A 16257-nucleotide genomic window follows, 5' to 3' on the forward strand; every position below is an offset into this window, starting at 1 on the left:
CTACACGCCTGCGTCAATCTTGTTCGATCATTGTGGTCGTTATAGTGAACTGTGAGCATGGTATAAGTTGCAATATTAGAAAATAAGACATTTTGGATTCTTTTTGTCTCAGATGGTCTGATATCGTCCTCAAGAATCAACAGGGCGCCCTCGTATCCATCGCGCCAACCATGCCAAGCAATACACGAAGGTATGTTTCACGAAATAATTGAGAAACGCAGATTACTATTTATGCACACTTTACATCATGCATAAAACGTAAATATATTGATGAATCCATGTCACTTGATATTTATTACGACACCGTATTTTCTGTCAAAGCCATCAGAGTTGTATTTCATCTTCATTAGATGTTTCGATCCTTATCGGTTTGTTCAGTGAAAGTCGATAGAACAAGATGATGCTTTCAATCATAAAATGTGCTGGAAATGTAAAATTCAATACTCAAGTGGAAAAGTAATGGACCCCACTCTCCTCCAATTCTTTATGGGAGTCATTTATTGTAAACGAAGTAGAAACACAATTAAACAAAAATGATCGAGACACTTTATTTAAAAAAATCATTTGATAGCCTAAATATTCTTGGTCTTCTTTGGCACATTGATATTGATGTGTGAAACAGGGAAGATCAGATCGCAAAATGGTAATAAAGATTTTTTTGTTGTTTCCTGTATCATTTCAACATTCAGGACGCCTTACAAAGTTGTCGTCTCTCAAGTTAGATCAGGAGAAGGTGAGACAGAGAAATGTATTGTAATATGTGACTGTGCACCTCAAAACGAACATAAAGTCGCACACACTGATTTTGCGTGAGGACTGAAAATAAGTGAAATGGGTCAACCTAGCCGAATTTGACTTGTTAATATTTTCTAAAAGAGCGGGTCTTCTTTTACATTATGCTAAAATTTGGTATCGTAAAACGGGCAGGAAAGTGTGTTTTAAAGCAGTTTATCTCGAACATTTTTGGTAGAATAGTGTGATTAGGTGTGTCTTTAGAATCCCTTTTTCATTTCTGAAAAACCTTGTCCACACTCTTCGCTTTCAACTCTAATAACTTTTGAAAGAATAGTGCTACTGCTTTGAAAGTTGGCACTAATTATGGACAGAATGTGTTAATGAGGCATGCTTAATGTCAGTTTAATCTGATAATCCCTTCATTGTTGTTACTCTGGTGGTTTACTTCCTGTTTTTTGTCCCATTCATCGCACAGCCAGCACGGTTTGGTAAAGATTAAGCGCTTGAATAGACACTGTACTTCAGAGCCTCTTTTCTCAGTTCACACTTTTCCTTAGTTTGTGCTTTCTTTTCAATATTTAGATAGGTTAGGAGAGTCCATTTGATTTAAGTTATACATCATTTTAAAGCTTAAGGTCTGCTCTTTCAGAATATGGTCTTAACTAAAAATTGATGTCTGGCGACTTTTTGTTTGTTTTGAGGTGCAGAGTCACATATGTATCCCTTGGAAACTGGATCAATACAAAAAGGCATAAGTTATGGGACATTTTGAAATGTACTTTGCTAACTAAACGGGTAAACTTTCCACAAAAAAGTGTACATTTATGTCAATACTTTGTTTGAACTGCTTTCATTATAAATATCTTACTTCTGATGATAAGCGATATTCTAGCCGCTAAATCACAATGTATACTTATAGAGTCATTGTACTGATATACACTTGCTGATTCTGATTGATTCATTGATATCAAAATTATGTCCAGTTATTGACCCCTTTTTGTTCAACAAAATGGGCAAATTCGGCTTAATCTGTTGGGTTTTTTTATATTATAGAACTGTTACTGTTCCTAATGGGGATTTCCGTGTTACATGCTCTTAATTTTAGAGCTACATTTAAGCTGAGTACTGAATGGTATTTAGCATTACATATTTCCTTTTTCAATGATTCACGTTTTACAAGCCTAGGTTTCCAGAGGACCACTCTTTACCATTATTACTTTACTATTATCCTTGCAAAAAATTACATTGCTGTAATCAAGTGTATACATATATAGATTTTCGATATACTCAACGATCCACGCATTATTATTTTGGGGGGTGAAAGTATTAAAGGAAATACGATTTGTGCAAAATATGCTATTTCTTTGTTTCCCTCTTGTGTTAGATGAAAAAAAATGTGAATTGAATTGATATCGACAAAGCAGTTTGTGTTTTGAAGGCATCTTTTAAATTAAAAATACCCCCCCCCCCGATTGCATTGGATTGAAGTTATAATAGAACTATGCCACAGTAATGTGTTCGTTATCTGTATAAGGAATACTCATTGATACTCATTGATAACATACAGTTACACCAATCAATGCTCAGTATTCGAAAATGAGTAGAAAAAAATAGAATGTAAAAAAAAAATTAAGGTAGAAATAATAAAGTACATAAAATGACCAACATACCACTTATAGAATTATAGTACTGCGATGTTACTGTCACTTCTGTAGAATGCATTAAACACAATTTGTTAGCTTGTATTTTTAAGGAGTTTCGTGATTTTTGTAGTCTCTCGGTCTGTGTTTTATACATGTATTTAGTGCGAGATGAGGTTCTTCAAGGAGTACTGAGCCATGTGTCCGAAAAAGTTACAAGGTTAGTAACTCCGGAAACATCCGACGTAAATTTTTACTCATATACAAGCGTGGACCTTGAAAATGATTTTAAAAAAGAAATATTGAGTTATAGATGCTATAGATGGCATTCCGGTTTTGTGTGGTAAACAATCCGAATGCACATCTTTCATTCAAAGAAAAATCTGTTTTTACCATAATATTGTAGAGTGTCTCAGAAGTTAAGTTATAGCATGTTATCAATATGATCATGCCAATAGCCACGTGATTTGGGACTAATGAATGAATGAATGAATGAATGAGCTAGCACACAAAATCGCACTGAAGGACAACAGTGCACACTAATTTGCACCTTGCGGACTGGTTATGTTTTACCTCAGTTTTTGAAATAACAGCTTGTATGTTTTCACCGAAAATTTGATTCACACCGTCTTTTCATTTTCACATGGACTTCTGTGATTCCGATTTATGACATAATCATCAGTTTTCACTTTTCCCTTCACTCCCAGGGCCTTCCGCATTTTCGAGATGAAAGACGAAATGCTTAGTCGGTTGACCGCAATGCAGAAGAAAATCGAAAGTAGGAATATTTACTTTAGCTAATGTCAATATTTGTGTTTATGCATATTGTTTGCTTTAAGGAAAATTTGTTGATGTTAATCCTTGCAAAAGTTGTGAAAAATAGCCGTTACACGAGAGTTGTGAATAGATAAGCTATACCTCAACAATTAACGCAAAAAAGCATATCATGTTTAGAGTAGTCTTTAGGATAACCATAAGATCTGGGAAATTTATCAATGTATCATGACAACTTGACAACGAAAAAGAAATATCTTTGTGCATGGTATATGATAACAGGGAGAAGTATGGCATACAGAAATATCTTTCTTCTCAATTTAGTAAACCACCACAGGACTTATCTCTTTTGAATAGAATCATGACAGTTGGAATGCAATGCATTATGTTTACTGTCATATCTAGTGTTAGAATATCGAGTTACACCAAATCAGACGATCTAGTTTTATCTTCCACAGTAAATTATTATGACATTGTTATAAGATGATCGGATGTCATATTCTAGACTGAAAGACATATATATGTCTTCCCTCTGTTTCAGTGGACCGAAAGAAGGCGATTGAAATAGAAAAATGCAAGATGGATATAAGAGAAATCAAGGATGAACTCATAGCTGCCAAAAAGTAAGTTACCAGAACAGCTGTAGATCACTGACCGTTATTATGTCATCTTTTTTTTCAAAAGAAAGTGTCTCTACATGATAAACCAGACAAAAGACGAATACACTGAGCAGTCTTAGTTTTGTTTTTATATAAATTTGCATGTGAGCGGATTTTTCCACATTTTTTTTTCAACATAACTGTCATTATCATAGGAACTGGTGTGTTGGTATGTGTAAAGAAGGAAAAAATCTAACCTAATGTGTAATTGCACTTTCACATCATTCGAAAAGAATTTAATCTACTTCCTACACTGTAAAAACATCGGTGTTAGATTTAACACCACGGGTGTTAAATCTAACACCGATCAAACTTCAATAAAGGACCACACCCACAGGTGTTAAAAATGCACTGTGATGGTGTTGAAAAGTGTTCACCTGACACTTCGTGGTGTTAATTTGACACTGTACCTGGTGTTATTTTGACACTGTACTGGTGTTAATTCAAAAATGACACCACATGGTGTTGATTTGATATTTGTTGGTGTTAATATCAATGGTTTAACACCCGTCCAGCTTCAATAAGAGACCACACCAGCTGGTGTTACTTTGGTGTAAATGTATTTTCACATTTTTTTCAAAAATCTAGTATTTTAATGTAAAATTCTTGATCGTCTTGTTTGAATTAAAAATCAACAAGAAGTGCAGTTACTAAGAAACTCTTCGAAAAACAGTTTAAAATTTGGAAATGACACCCGGAGGTGTTAATTTAACACCATAAATGAGCACCGAAAATTGAACACCAGCTCGGTGTTCACTATTTAACACCGGACTTTTTGCAGTGTATGAAGATGTTGACTTGTTCGGATCAACTCCAGCTCTTTTTTTATGGAATTGCTGTGATTATGCAATAATCACGGAGTATTGATAGGCTGAAGAAAGTTCAAAGTTCACAAAGCAGTTGAAGATAAAGTTCTGCCATATCTTCCAGACACAAAATTTCTTTCAATAACATATATTCAAATAATACAATTCTATATAATTTGTATTTACATATCTTCGCTTCATCATCTATCATAATTAATAGCCATCACGCCAACTTCTGCAAATGCACCATTCCACCTGCGATGGGAACCGAAACACGTATTGTTCCGAAGCGGGACTTCCCCAAATACCCCAAGGTAAGATTACATGGAATCATAGAAATAATAATAAGCTGAGGGAAACACAAAATAAACAGTTTACTAAAATGGTGTTTACGATTTGGATGTATGCAATCACACTTAGATATGAGGAAGACAGACAAAATAAGAAATAAAATCTGCAGGGCTTTTAACAAATATTTATAAATGATACTTGCATAGGAAAAATGAATATAGAAAATAGTAAAATTCAAACCAGAAAGACTAAACGGAGATTTGTCCAGCATCAAATAAGTAACATTCTTATCATGTTTATGGACAGAAACTTTCTCAAATGCCAAGACATAGAACGTTCGTATGCTCACATTGACGAATGTAGCTATGTCTATTATCATAACATCCAGCTATATTTAGGTATTGAAGAAGAAGAGGTGTAAATGAGCAATACGTTTACTTTTAAAGTTATAAGTGAAAGCAGAATAGCAAACTAATTTTCTATAGCTGTAATATAATCGTTTACTTTCACTAACTCGTTATTACTGTCTTTTTGATGCTGTTGTTGTTGTTTGTTTGTTTTATATTGTGCAGTATATTCTGTCCTACGAGACAAAAGAATACCTTAAGAAACCAACTTTTGACATCTGGCACTGGGAGTCGAATGAGGTATGAATTGCCATATTTAGCAACTTATATTTGCTCTAAGAATACACCGAAACGAAATCTGATCCCAAAACAATGCTAATACCATTGTTGCTGCATTTTTCTTCCTCCTCTCCTTTTTTTTCTGGTTTTATATGTGACCATGCACCTCAAAACGAACATAAAGTCGCACACACTGATTTTGCGTGAGGACTGAAAATAAGTGAAATGGGTCAACCTAACCGAACTTGACTTTTTCATATTTTCTGAAAGAGCGGGTCTTCTTTTACATTATGCTAAAATTTGGTATCATAAAATTGGCAGGAAAGTGTGTTTTTTAGCGGTTTATCTCAAACATTTTTGGTAGAATATACTGTGACTAAGTGTGTCTTTAGAAATCCTTTTTCATTTCTGAAAAACCTTGTCCACACTCTTCACTTTCAACTCTAATAACTTTTGAAAAAATAGTGATACTGCTTTGAAAGTTGGCATTAATCATGGACAGAATGTGTTAATGAGGCAGGCCTAATTTCAGTTTAATCTGATAATCCCTTCATTGTTGTTAATCTGGTGGTTTACTTCCTGTTTTTTTTTTGTCCCATTCATCGCACAGCCGGCACGGTTTGGTAAAGATTAAGCGCTTGAATAGACACTGTACTTCAGAGCCTCTTTTCTCAGTTCACACTTTTCCTGAGTTTGTGCTTTCTTTCCAATATTTAGATAGGTTAGGTGAGTCCATTTGATTTGAGTTATACATCATTTTAAAGCTTAAAGTCTGCTCTTTCAGAATATGGTCTTAACTAAAAATGCATGTCAGGCGACTTTTTGTTTGTTTTGAGGTGCAGGGTCACATATACTCTTCAATCCTGTAACTTCCAATGCACAACTTTAGCAATCATACGCGATGTTGTATGCATTTCTCATAATAAAACAGGAGAAAAATAACTTCCCTTACCTTAAATTTCCCCAAATGATTCCTGTTACTTTTGACAGGTGACCATTTTGTGTACTCACTTTGATTCGTTTTGATTAGTCAATTAGTGTTGAAAACCTATTCCACATCTTTGAATTTGCTCCAGATTGTTTCATGAAAATATGTCGCAGTTTCTATCGGGGATACTTTTTGTTGTTGCGTGTGTTTTTTTTGTGTGTATATTTTGTACAACGTTAAAAAAAATGATGTTGTTTTTCGATTCCATTATATCTTTTAATGTTAAATACTTGGTTAATTTTACGTTTACTTTGTGAACCGTTAAACTAAATCTAAAATGTACTTACGCTTATTTCTATACAATAAATTGTTGTTCTTACTTATTTGAGTGTTGCTGATGCTACTATTGTTGGTGCTGTTCTTCATGTGTAGATGTTGTGCCTCCTGGAGCACATGTACCACGAACTGGGTCTCGTCACAGAATTCAACATGAATCCAATCGTACTCCGCCGTTTTCTGGTATGTCATGTTTAGCTGTGAATGCATGTGTCTTTTAAGTCACCGTGCGATCGCGGCTATGGCTACTTTATTCGAGATATGTATTTATTATATGCACACTTTTTTCATATGTGTGTATACTATAGTAATTGTATATATATATATATATATATATATATATATATATATATAAACATACATGTATATGCATATTATGATTACTTCGTAATATATATATATATATAATTATATATATATAATATTATGATAATTTCGTAATACATATATATATATGTATTCATACATATTATGATAACTTCGTTTTCGTACAGTTATAATCATAGTGTGTAATTATATTTCCGTTCAGAGTATTTTCCATTCTCAATGTGCGCATGGCATTGATGCTGCATAATCATGCGTATGTTATGGTCATATACTGTTGTAGCATTTCATTGGCAATCAATCAAATGAAGAATGAAAGTATATGAAATGAAAGGATATATCACCTGATTGGGAATCTAACCAAACACGGACGGTATGGTCCATGTTATGCCATTGATGTATTATTAACCGGACAAAGAAAGTTGGTTTGTTTTTGTGAGAATGTACATGTAATAAGCAAACAAGTAAAAAGACAGGATGGTTATAGTAGTTATAAGGTAGCTTGATCTTCTTTGTGTTTAGCTTGCTATTTATACTTGTTTGACTTTAATGTGTTGTCATCATGTATGTTCTTTTTTGACATCAGTGCTGTGTCCAGGAGAACTACCGGAACAACCCGTTCCACAACTTCCGGCATTGTTTCTGTGTGACCCAGATGATGTACGGCATGATCTACCTGTGTGACCTCAAGTCAAAGTTCAGCCTGGCTGACCTTGGCATCTTACTCACGGCAGCCGTGTGTCATGACCTAGACCATCCAGGCTTCAACAATGCGTAGGTTGAAGTGCAATATATGAATGTATGTCTGTATGTGTAAATGTGTGTCTGTATGCGTCTGTCTGCCTGCTTTTTCCACCAATATGTATTTGTGTGTGTGTGTGCGTGTGTGCGTGTGTGCGTGTGTCCGTGTGTGTGTGTGTGTGTTTACATATCTCTATGTAACCCATATGAATGTGCTTACAAGCTTTTCACGTGTGTATGTATTCTTTTTTGCCCGTATGTGTTTATGCATTAACCATCATCTGCATTAAATTTCGTTCTATAGATCATACCCAGTTTGTAACGAGATGATATAACGTGGTAAAAAAATAATGATTTTTGTTATTTGAATGTCGCACTTTAATATGCGCACGTCATATGTGTTTTGCTGATTTCATTTTTTTTTAAGGAACAAACGCCACGAGTTTTTCCCACTTTGTCTCATTATCCACAGGTATCAAATCAACGCCCGCACAGACTTGGCCATTCGATACAACGACATCCTCCCCCTGGAAAATCACCACTGTGCCGTGGCTTTCAAAATCCTCAATATCCCGGAGTGTAACATCTTCAGGAATGTGTCGGAAGAGCAATTCAAGTCAATCCGGCAGGTAAAACCTCAGACCATCAAAGAAAGCAAGCCATTCCCGGTCTGCTGGAAAGAACACAGTGTCCCACAGTGTGAAACATAATGTGAAACACAGTGTGAACACATCGTGAACACAGTGTGAAATATCCTACGAGCGTTTTAACAGTTTGAACACATTGTGAATCACAATCCACGGTATAAATCGTAAATTCACAGTGTGAAACACAACAATGCTATGTGAATAACCTGTGAAAAACACACCACATTGTGAAACAATCTTCACACTGTTAAATTAGAGCGTTTTCACATAGTCGACTACGTGAACACAGTGTGGACACACTCTGGAACACTGTGTTTTTCCAGCAGGGTTGAGGAACCATGCAGCACAGATTTGGATTGCCTACTTGTCAGCCACTGTAGAAGATCAGACCTTTCAGCATATTGGTAGTGAGCAATCGAAGAGTGAAAAAAAGAGGGCCGGGAGAACAAAGAGGAAATTGAAGAGAAATTCCGGACCATTTGAAAACCAGTTTAGAAAACACGTACAATTTTTATGAGCACAATCGTGAAAAATTGATCAAGTTCTGATGAAAAATTTCGAAGAAGTTATGAATTGTGAAGGAAGTTACATATTTTTTTTTTTAAGTTCTATATACTCAATATGTAAAATATACAAACGAGTGATCTGAAGATGTCATCACCTCACAATTTTCCATAATCATGTGCCAAAAAGCAAACAAACAAATAAACATAACCTTATTAGTGCCTTTGAAAGAATTATCAGTCAGAAATACTGGGATTTCAGACTGGGGTAGAATTTCTTTTCAAACAGAAAAAAACAACAACAATAAGATTCTTCATGTAAACACATAGCAGGATCTGAGCCGATGACAATTGAATAACTCCACTCATTTGCCTTTATTTTCATTTATGTTTATTTCTGTGTGTGTAAGTGTTAAAATTCATCGAAACTTCATAATGTCATAACCTTCCTATATTTCATGTGATTTCAAATCAAAATCTTACTCCTTTGCTTAAGAAATTGGTTTAATCTTCCCTTGCAGACCAACTGTAACTAGTCCGGAATTGATTTTATAGAGACATGGATGAGAGAAAAATATAAATGAAGAGATTGCAATCAAAGGCGCTAAATCCCTCAAAAAATGATGGATATAGTGCCTTTAGGAAGGAAGCTCTTCATATATACCCAAGGGATTCAAACACGTATCTTTCCCGCCCTCGTCTCTGTACCCCAGGGCATCATCATGCTGATCATGGCTACAGACATGGCTCGACACTCCGAGATCCTGGATCAGTTTAAGGCACAGGTTGAGGGCGGTTTTGACTTCGGAAACCAAGAGCACCAGAACTACGTAAGCGGCTCAAAGCATGTTTTCAACATATAGTTTCTTAGACATCTTTTTCGTTTATGATTCGTATTATTTAGTAAATGATTATTGACTGATTATCACAGATCTATGCTTTTCGACATAGTAAATTATTGTTACCTACAGGTGAATATTCAGATTGTCTTTATTGCTCTTTAAGTATGATTTGGTTATACATGTGTAGTTTTGGTTGAAAAGAAAACGGAATGAATGAATGCATGAATATTCGAAAAAAAAAATCACCCGCCGTATACTATTGTCATGGTAACGCTGTACAATCAAACTTTAAACAGGGAAAATCAGTCAATTACTGAATTATCTTTAAAGATTTTCATCTCTTAGTGCGTTTTCTCTTTATAAGTGTCATTTCTGCTTTCAAAACAAAAATCAATATGGTTGATAATTTTCCTGATTAATAAGTACTTGCCCTGATTAGATTGCATTTTAAAGTTACAATGCAGTTTGTTATAAAACAATTCCTGTATTATTCCATCACCATATTAAGACCAGGATTTTAATAGGTGATCCACGCCCACTCCCTAAAAAATGTACTTTCAAAATAATCATCCACTTGTGTACTTTGGAAGTATTCATCCTACTCTACTGGGGTTTCATCTGTGCAAATATGGAGAAAATTCGGAATTGAAGTGATATGTGAAGTGAATATACCATGTATTGTAGTTGTAGACAACAATCCTGACATCAATTTTAGGGCAGAATCTGATAAGCGCAAATGTGAACAATTACAGACTTGCAAAATGAAACTCGAAGAATGGAAACAACTGAAGTGCTAACAAGGTCCTCGACATGAACGCTTTTGAACAGCCATTCGAATCAACTTTCTGTGTTACTCCACGTCTATGGACTGCATAATGCTTGCCAGTTGCCAACCACTGCAACTCTCAGTTATCAATTGTCGTTGTCTGTTTAAGTATGAAGCCATACATGTATACAGCTTTGGAAACTGCTTCTTAACAACCTCATCTGGCCGGAGTGTTTATGAGCGCACCTGGTTCCAACCTAACTTATGACTAAAAACACCACAACCACTACCACCACCACCAACAACAACAATAACAACAACAAACTATGACATCGTCACTTCGGTACTCTAGTGTCTTTTTAAACTCTAATTATTGTTTTCCTTAATTCTTTCTTTCTTCTCACGGGCCAGCTTCGCATGGTTTTGATCAAGTGTTGTGACATTTCTAATGAGGTCCGTCCCTCCGATGTCTCGGAGCCGTGGGTGGACTGTCTGCTGGAAGAGTATTTCATGCAGGTAAACATCCCATGTGTGTGTGCGTGTGTGTGTGTGTGTGTGTGTGTGTGTGTGTGCTTTTGTTTGTTTGTACTTGTGCGTATTTGTAAAAGTATGAGACCAGTGTGTGTTTTCTGAGTCTGCTCATAACCAATATCTAGTTTAGGGACCGGTCCCTAGTGCAATGACATCAGCTAAAATTCAGGTATTCAATATAAAGAAAGGAACTTAATGGCAAACAAAAAAGAAAAATAAGAAAAAAAAAAGAAAAAGCCAAACACACACACACACACACACCCATACACACACACATACAAAAAAGAAGAAACTTGAAAATGTAGTGCTTATACAATAATATGGTCGTTTCAAAAGGGAATTTATGTTGTATGAAAAAAAAAAACAATTCTTACAATTTGGATCATCTTAACAGATAACTAGCTATGATCGGATTAACGAACTGTTTTCATTATCCCATTCACTAATCTCTAGGTAAAGGAAATTGTTACGTGTCGAAATAACGAACATTCGGAATTGCAAACCTTATCTCATTTTCGGATTAACTTACATTCAGAGTAACGAACATCACTCAGCCAGATGTGGTACAAGATTATCGTTGGAAGAGGTCTTATTGTTTCAACAGTTAACGTTGTTGTGCCTTGTCGGTTATGCGTTTTCGTGTTTTCAAATCATGTCCCATCTCGTCGAACTATGAAACAAGCAGGATGTCACAGATATCGATATCACGTTACGTCCCATATATTCACACAGAGTGACAGAGAGAAGCTGGAGGGACTTCCGGTGGCGCCCTTCATGGACCGGGAACAGGTGACCAAGCCCACGGCACAGGTGGTCTTCATCAAGTACGTCCTCATCCCAATGTTTGAGGTGGTCTCCAAGGTAAGCAGATAAGAAGAATGCATGGAAGGGATTAAACTGACTCATGTCATCAGAAATTATCATGATTTCAATTTATTAATTTATTTTTTATTAACCCGTTCCTTCCGCAATTCTCAGAGTGTCTTTTAATGACCTCAAACGAGATTCTTTTTGCCCGTCGACAAAGGGGCAGACAGGTTGGTAATCCACCTGTGTGAAGGCAGTGAAGCGGTTCATTGTGTCCCCCTTTCCACGGTCAACTACATGTGCCAGTGAACAATGGAAATATCGATCGGGTGCGAGGTATGAATAGAGCGTGCGCTGATGAGCTCTCAGAATCTTTTGTTCTACACAAAACCAGGTACCTGAATGAGGTGACTGGGGTCAGCGAACCCGCATTTCTAACTGATCTCAGCCTTGATCGCTATGTACATGTTCGTACGAGTTTACAACAGAACAAGCAAAAAAACTAAATCACAAAAAGGTACATAATACTGTAAAACACGCATTTTCCAAACAGAAGGAGAACAAATCCTGATAGAGTAAACTCTGATCTTTTTATCAAACCCACTTTTCTGAGCATTTTAACACAAAGAAACATGAATTTAGGCCACTGAAACAGGCACCCTTGTCTTCATTTTGGGAACCTGGTAAACCAGGTTCCCGTATATCAGTTGTTCCCACGGGAACCTGGTAAACCAGGTTCCCGTAAGGAACGGGTTAACGTAGATTTATAAACAACATACGGATTCAGCGTATGTAACATATTTACGTGTTTGAAATAAATTTTCTGCGTATTATGATTATGGTGTTTCTATTTTGCTTTGTTTTTTTCTTGAAATTAGTATTTGCTCAAAAGACTAACGCCCATGATGATAGTGAGAATGCAAAGAAAAAGAAAGACTCGAATGACTACGTCCTTATTAAGATCTCTAATCAATTATAATTTAGATTGAATTTGGTAAACGAAAGAACCTCCAGAAGTCTCTAGGTCCTATTATGCGTGTAACCACTGGGACCTTGCGGAATATTGTGTGGTATCTATAAACAGCCACCATCTTCACCGCCGGGGAAGAGAACTAAAATCCTGGCAGTAATCTTTGTATCACACTTAACCCAGGGCTCGACACTAACGGTGGCCCGGTGGCCCGGGGCCACCAAAAATGAAAGTCGGGCCACCAAATTTTTTGAAAAGTATGTCAATAAATTCGTAACTTTTTTGCGCCAGGAAATAAGCAGTTAAATTTGTTTAAAGGATGGATGAAAAGGACTGAATGAGTGCCTGAGAGTGAGTGTTGCAAGTTTGTTGAAGTTTATTTATGAGTAGATATGTCCAACTTCTAATTCTTACTATTATAAAACTTAAATATTTGACTCATTTAAAAAAAAAAGGACTTTAGATGTTTTTTATCATTTTTTTTCGGGACACCAAATTTTTCTCTCGGGCCACCAAAATTTTTAAATTTAGGATTTTGGTGGCCCCATTGGGCCACCAAACATAAAAGTTAGGGTCGAGCCATGCTTAACCTATCATAATACAAATTGTGACGTTTGGTTTCTTATTTCCAGCTATTTCACCAGCTGGATGACTCGATGGTAGAACCGCTGCGAAGAGCCCTCTATCGGTACGAAGAGCAGAAGGTCAAGGAAGACCAGTTCAAAGAGAGAATGAGAGAGGTAGACACACTTTACTTGATTGATATTTTCATTGTTTTTTTTTCTTTGATTGCAATTGATATAATACGAAGAAACGACAATGATCGTTAATTTATTACATTATGTACATTTCCGTTAATATCAAATCACAAAATAATTACCTAAGAAATCATCAGGAAGAAGTATAGAAACTATACGCGGTTGCTTCAACACCTCACAACCAAAAAAAGTTTGTCGTACATAAACATCAAAGCAATATTGAATAAGGACATGAGAATTTGATTCAAACAATTTGGATTTCCGCAGGATTAAAAACAAACATTAATTTTCTAGAAATTCATATACGAAGAAAATTAATCAATAAAGCCTAAAATGATTCTTAATACTCTTATTCATCTGTTGCTGTTAGTGGTTTTTTTGTGGGTTTTTTTTATGCAGCATCATGGATTTAATGCTATGGATTATGTCAACGTGCTTGATTTGCTACAACATGTTCAATATCTTTTGAAATGTGGGCAAATTTGAGCATTTTATATTCGGATTTCCTTGCAGAACGCACGAATCAGGGCAGAGCAAGAAGAGGCAGACAACGCCCTCTAGAGGCCAATAGTGGGACTCACAACATCCCGCTCAATTCTGAAGGACATTGGACTGGTGTACCATTTACTTTTATTTTTTTGTATACATTTTTTTAGCCCTTCAACTCCCTTATGTCGTGATGGCGAATTGCTCTAGTACCGTGGTCTGTTATTTTGGGGTTGCTTTTTGCTGACATTAGATTTGATCGTAAAAGACATTAACTGTAAATTGCATTTGTGTGATTTACTTTGATTCTCATGTTATGATATAAAAAAGAAAGGTTTTACTCAACTCTGAGTCAAATTCCCGTTATAGTTTTTTTTAATGTGTATTACGTTTTGTGTATTTTACTCACAATTATTGAAACCTGTTCAAAGCTTCCTTCATTGTTTATTCAGTAATCGATTTCACAAGCGAGATGAAGCAATCAGAGTCACAGGATTCTTCTTTTCCTTCGCTCACAGTTATCCATGAATTATCATTATGACCTGTTGTATACAGAGTGGTTATTATAAACACTAAGCACAGAAATGGAAATGTATTATCATAATTATAAGAAAGTGTTCACCATCGATAAAGTTTATACATTTTTAAACAGTTGTACTGATTTCTGATTTATTTTGTTCATAGTCACTCTTAAACCTATGCACATAACCACAGACACGTCTTTAATAATATTTTTTTTTTTCAAGAATATAAAGTTATTAGGCATAATCACTCAGTAATGAAGCCTCCAAACAATTCAAGCTTAATCAAGGTTAATACATTTGATGTCTCAACAATGCTTGGTCAGTTCAGTATAATTTCTATCGCTTTGAAATTAATCTACTTCTGATATGGATCATTTCTTGAAGTATGTAGTCATTCCGCAATGATTATTGTCACAATCATGCGTGTCATTTTTTTTCCTTTGTTTTGTTTTGGTTTTTTTTTTTCCGAACGTTGCAACAATGAGGTCAAAAGCTACTGATTATTCTAAAAGAAAGCAATTTTAATTTGTTCATTTTTCAATTATGTGACATGCAGGGCAGATTTCATCTGTCAACAAGAGTATTGTCAGTCAGTATGTTTGTTACGAAAAGCAGGGTATACACTAGTAAACAGCGACTCCAGCGCATTAGCAAGATTATTAAAAGTATATCAGTGTTGCTTGGCCTATCGTTTCTTAAACAAATGTTTTGATTAGTTACACAACTATTATTGGGTTTGTTTATCTTGTTCATTTCTTCTGGTATGTGTGTGCAAACCCTAGATATAAGACACGTGCCACTACACTACCTACAATGTTTGAGACAAGTTCTAATCACTTGACGTTCTGTTACACATGGATAATGTTTCCTTGAGTCTGTATAATTATGTATGCGCGTTTGTCTGTTTAGTGAATATTTGTGTGTGCATGCAGAATAAACACCTTTAAAAGTAGACAATGATAGCACGTGATTGCTATTATTTTACTTATGCTATATGTCACTTGTCTGGTTTGTGTCGTGTCTGGTTTAGTTGTATAATTATAATCTAATGAAAAAAAAAAGAATAATGGTTGGTGATCATATAGAATGGGATCGATAAGAATATTTTGGGAAATATATCAAATTTATGTGGGAGCAGGTGTTGTCTTTTTGCATGTGTCTTCTTACATAGGCTACCTGGTGGGGTAAAGAAACAACAACAACAAAAAAATACTTTATTCCGTCAAACTTTTGGGGTACACAGATCAATTTTTGTGAGGTTTGGCGCTAGTACGCATGGCAATCAAAATTGTTCAAATGAGTAATGAAACCTTTGCAAAATATGTATGATATTGCAATAACATATAGTCAGTGTAGGCCTCGAGACAATGGTTTGGTTGCTGTACACGTTTTGTTTTGATATCATATTCTGCATGTTTGCAAACTTGCATATATAATTATATACAGTGTATGCAGTACATCCAAACGTGTTTGCTACGAGAGTGCGGCACTTCCATAACAATCATTCAAAGTGTCTTTACCATGAAGCCCTATAAAACGCTTCTGGGCTTCTTGTTGCTGAAG

General features: G+C 35.6%; 1 pseudogene; it reads left to right on the top strand.

Annotated features, from left to right (window-relative positions):
* The first annotated feature begins 112 nt into the window (after window positions 1-112).
* On the top strand, window positions 113-14245 carry LOC139717769 (high affinity cGMP-specific 3',5'-cyclic phosphodiesterase 9A-like; annotated as a pseudogene).
* The last annotated feature ends 2012 nt before the right edge of the window (window positions 14246-16257 follow it).

Source organism: Diadema antillarum, unplaced genomic scaffold (genome assembly GCF_040938485.1).
Source record: "Diadema antillarum isolate AM-2024a unplaced genomic scaffold, OU_Dant_1.0 scf00000082, whole genome shotgun sequence".
NCBI lineage: Eukaryota > Metazoa > Echinodermata > Echinoidea > Diadematoida > Diadematidae > Diadema > Diadema antillarum.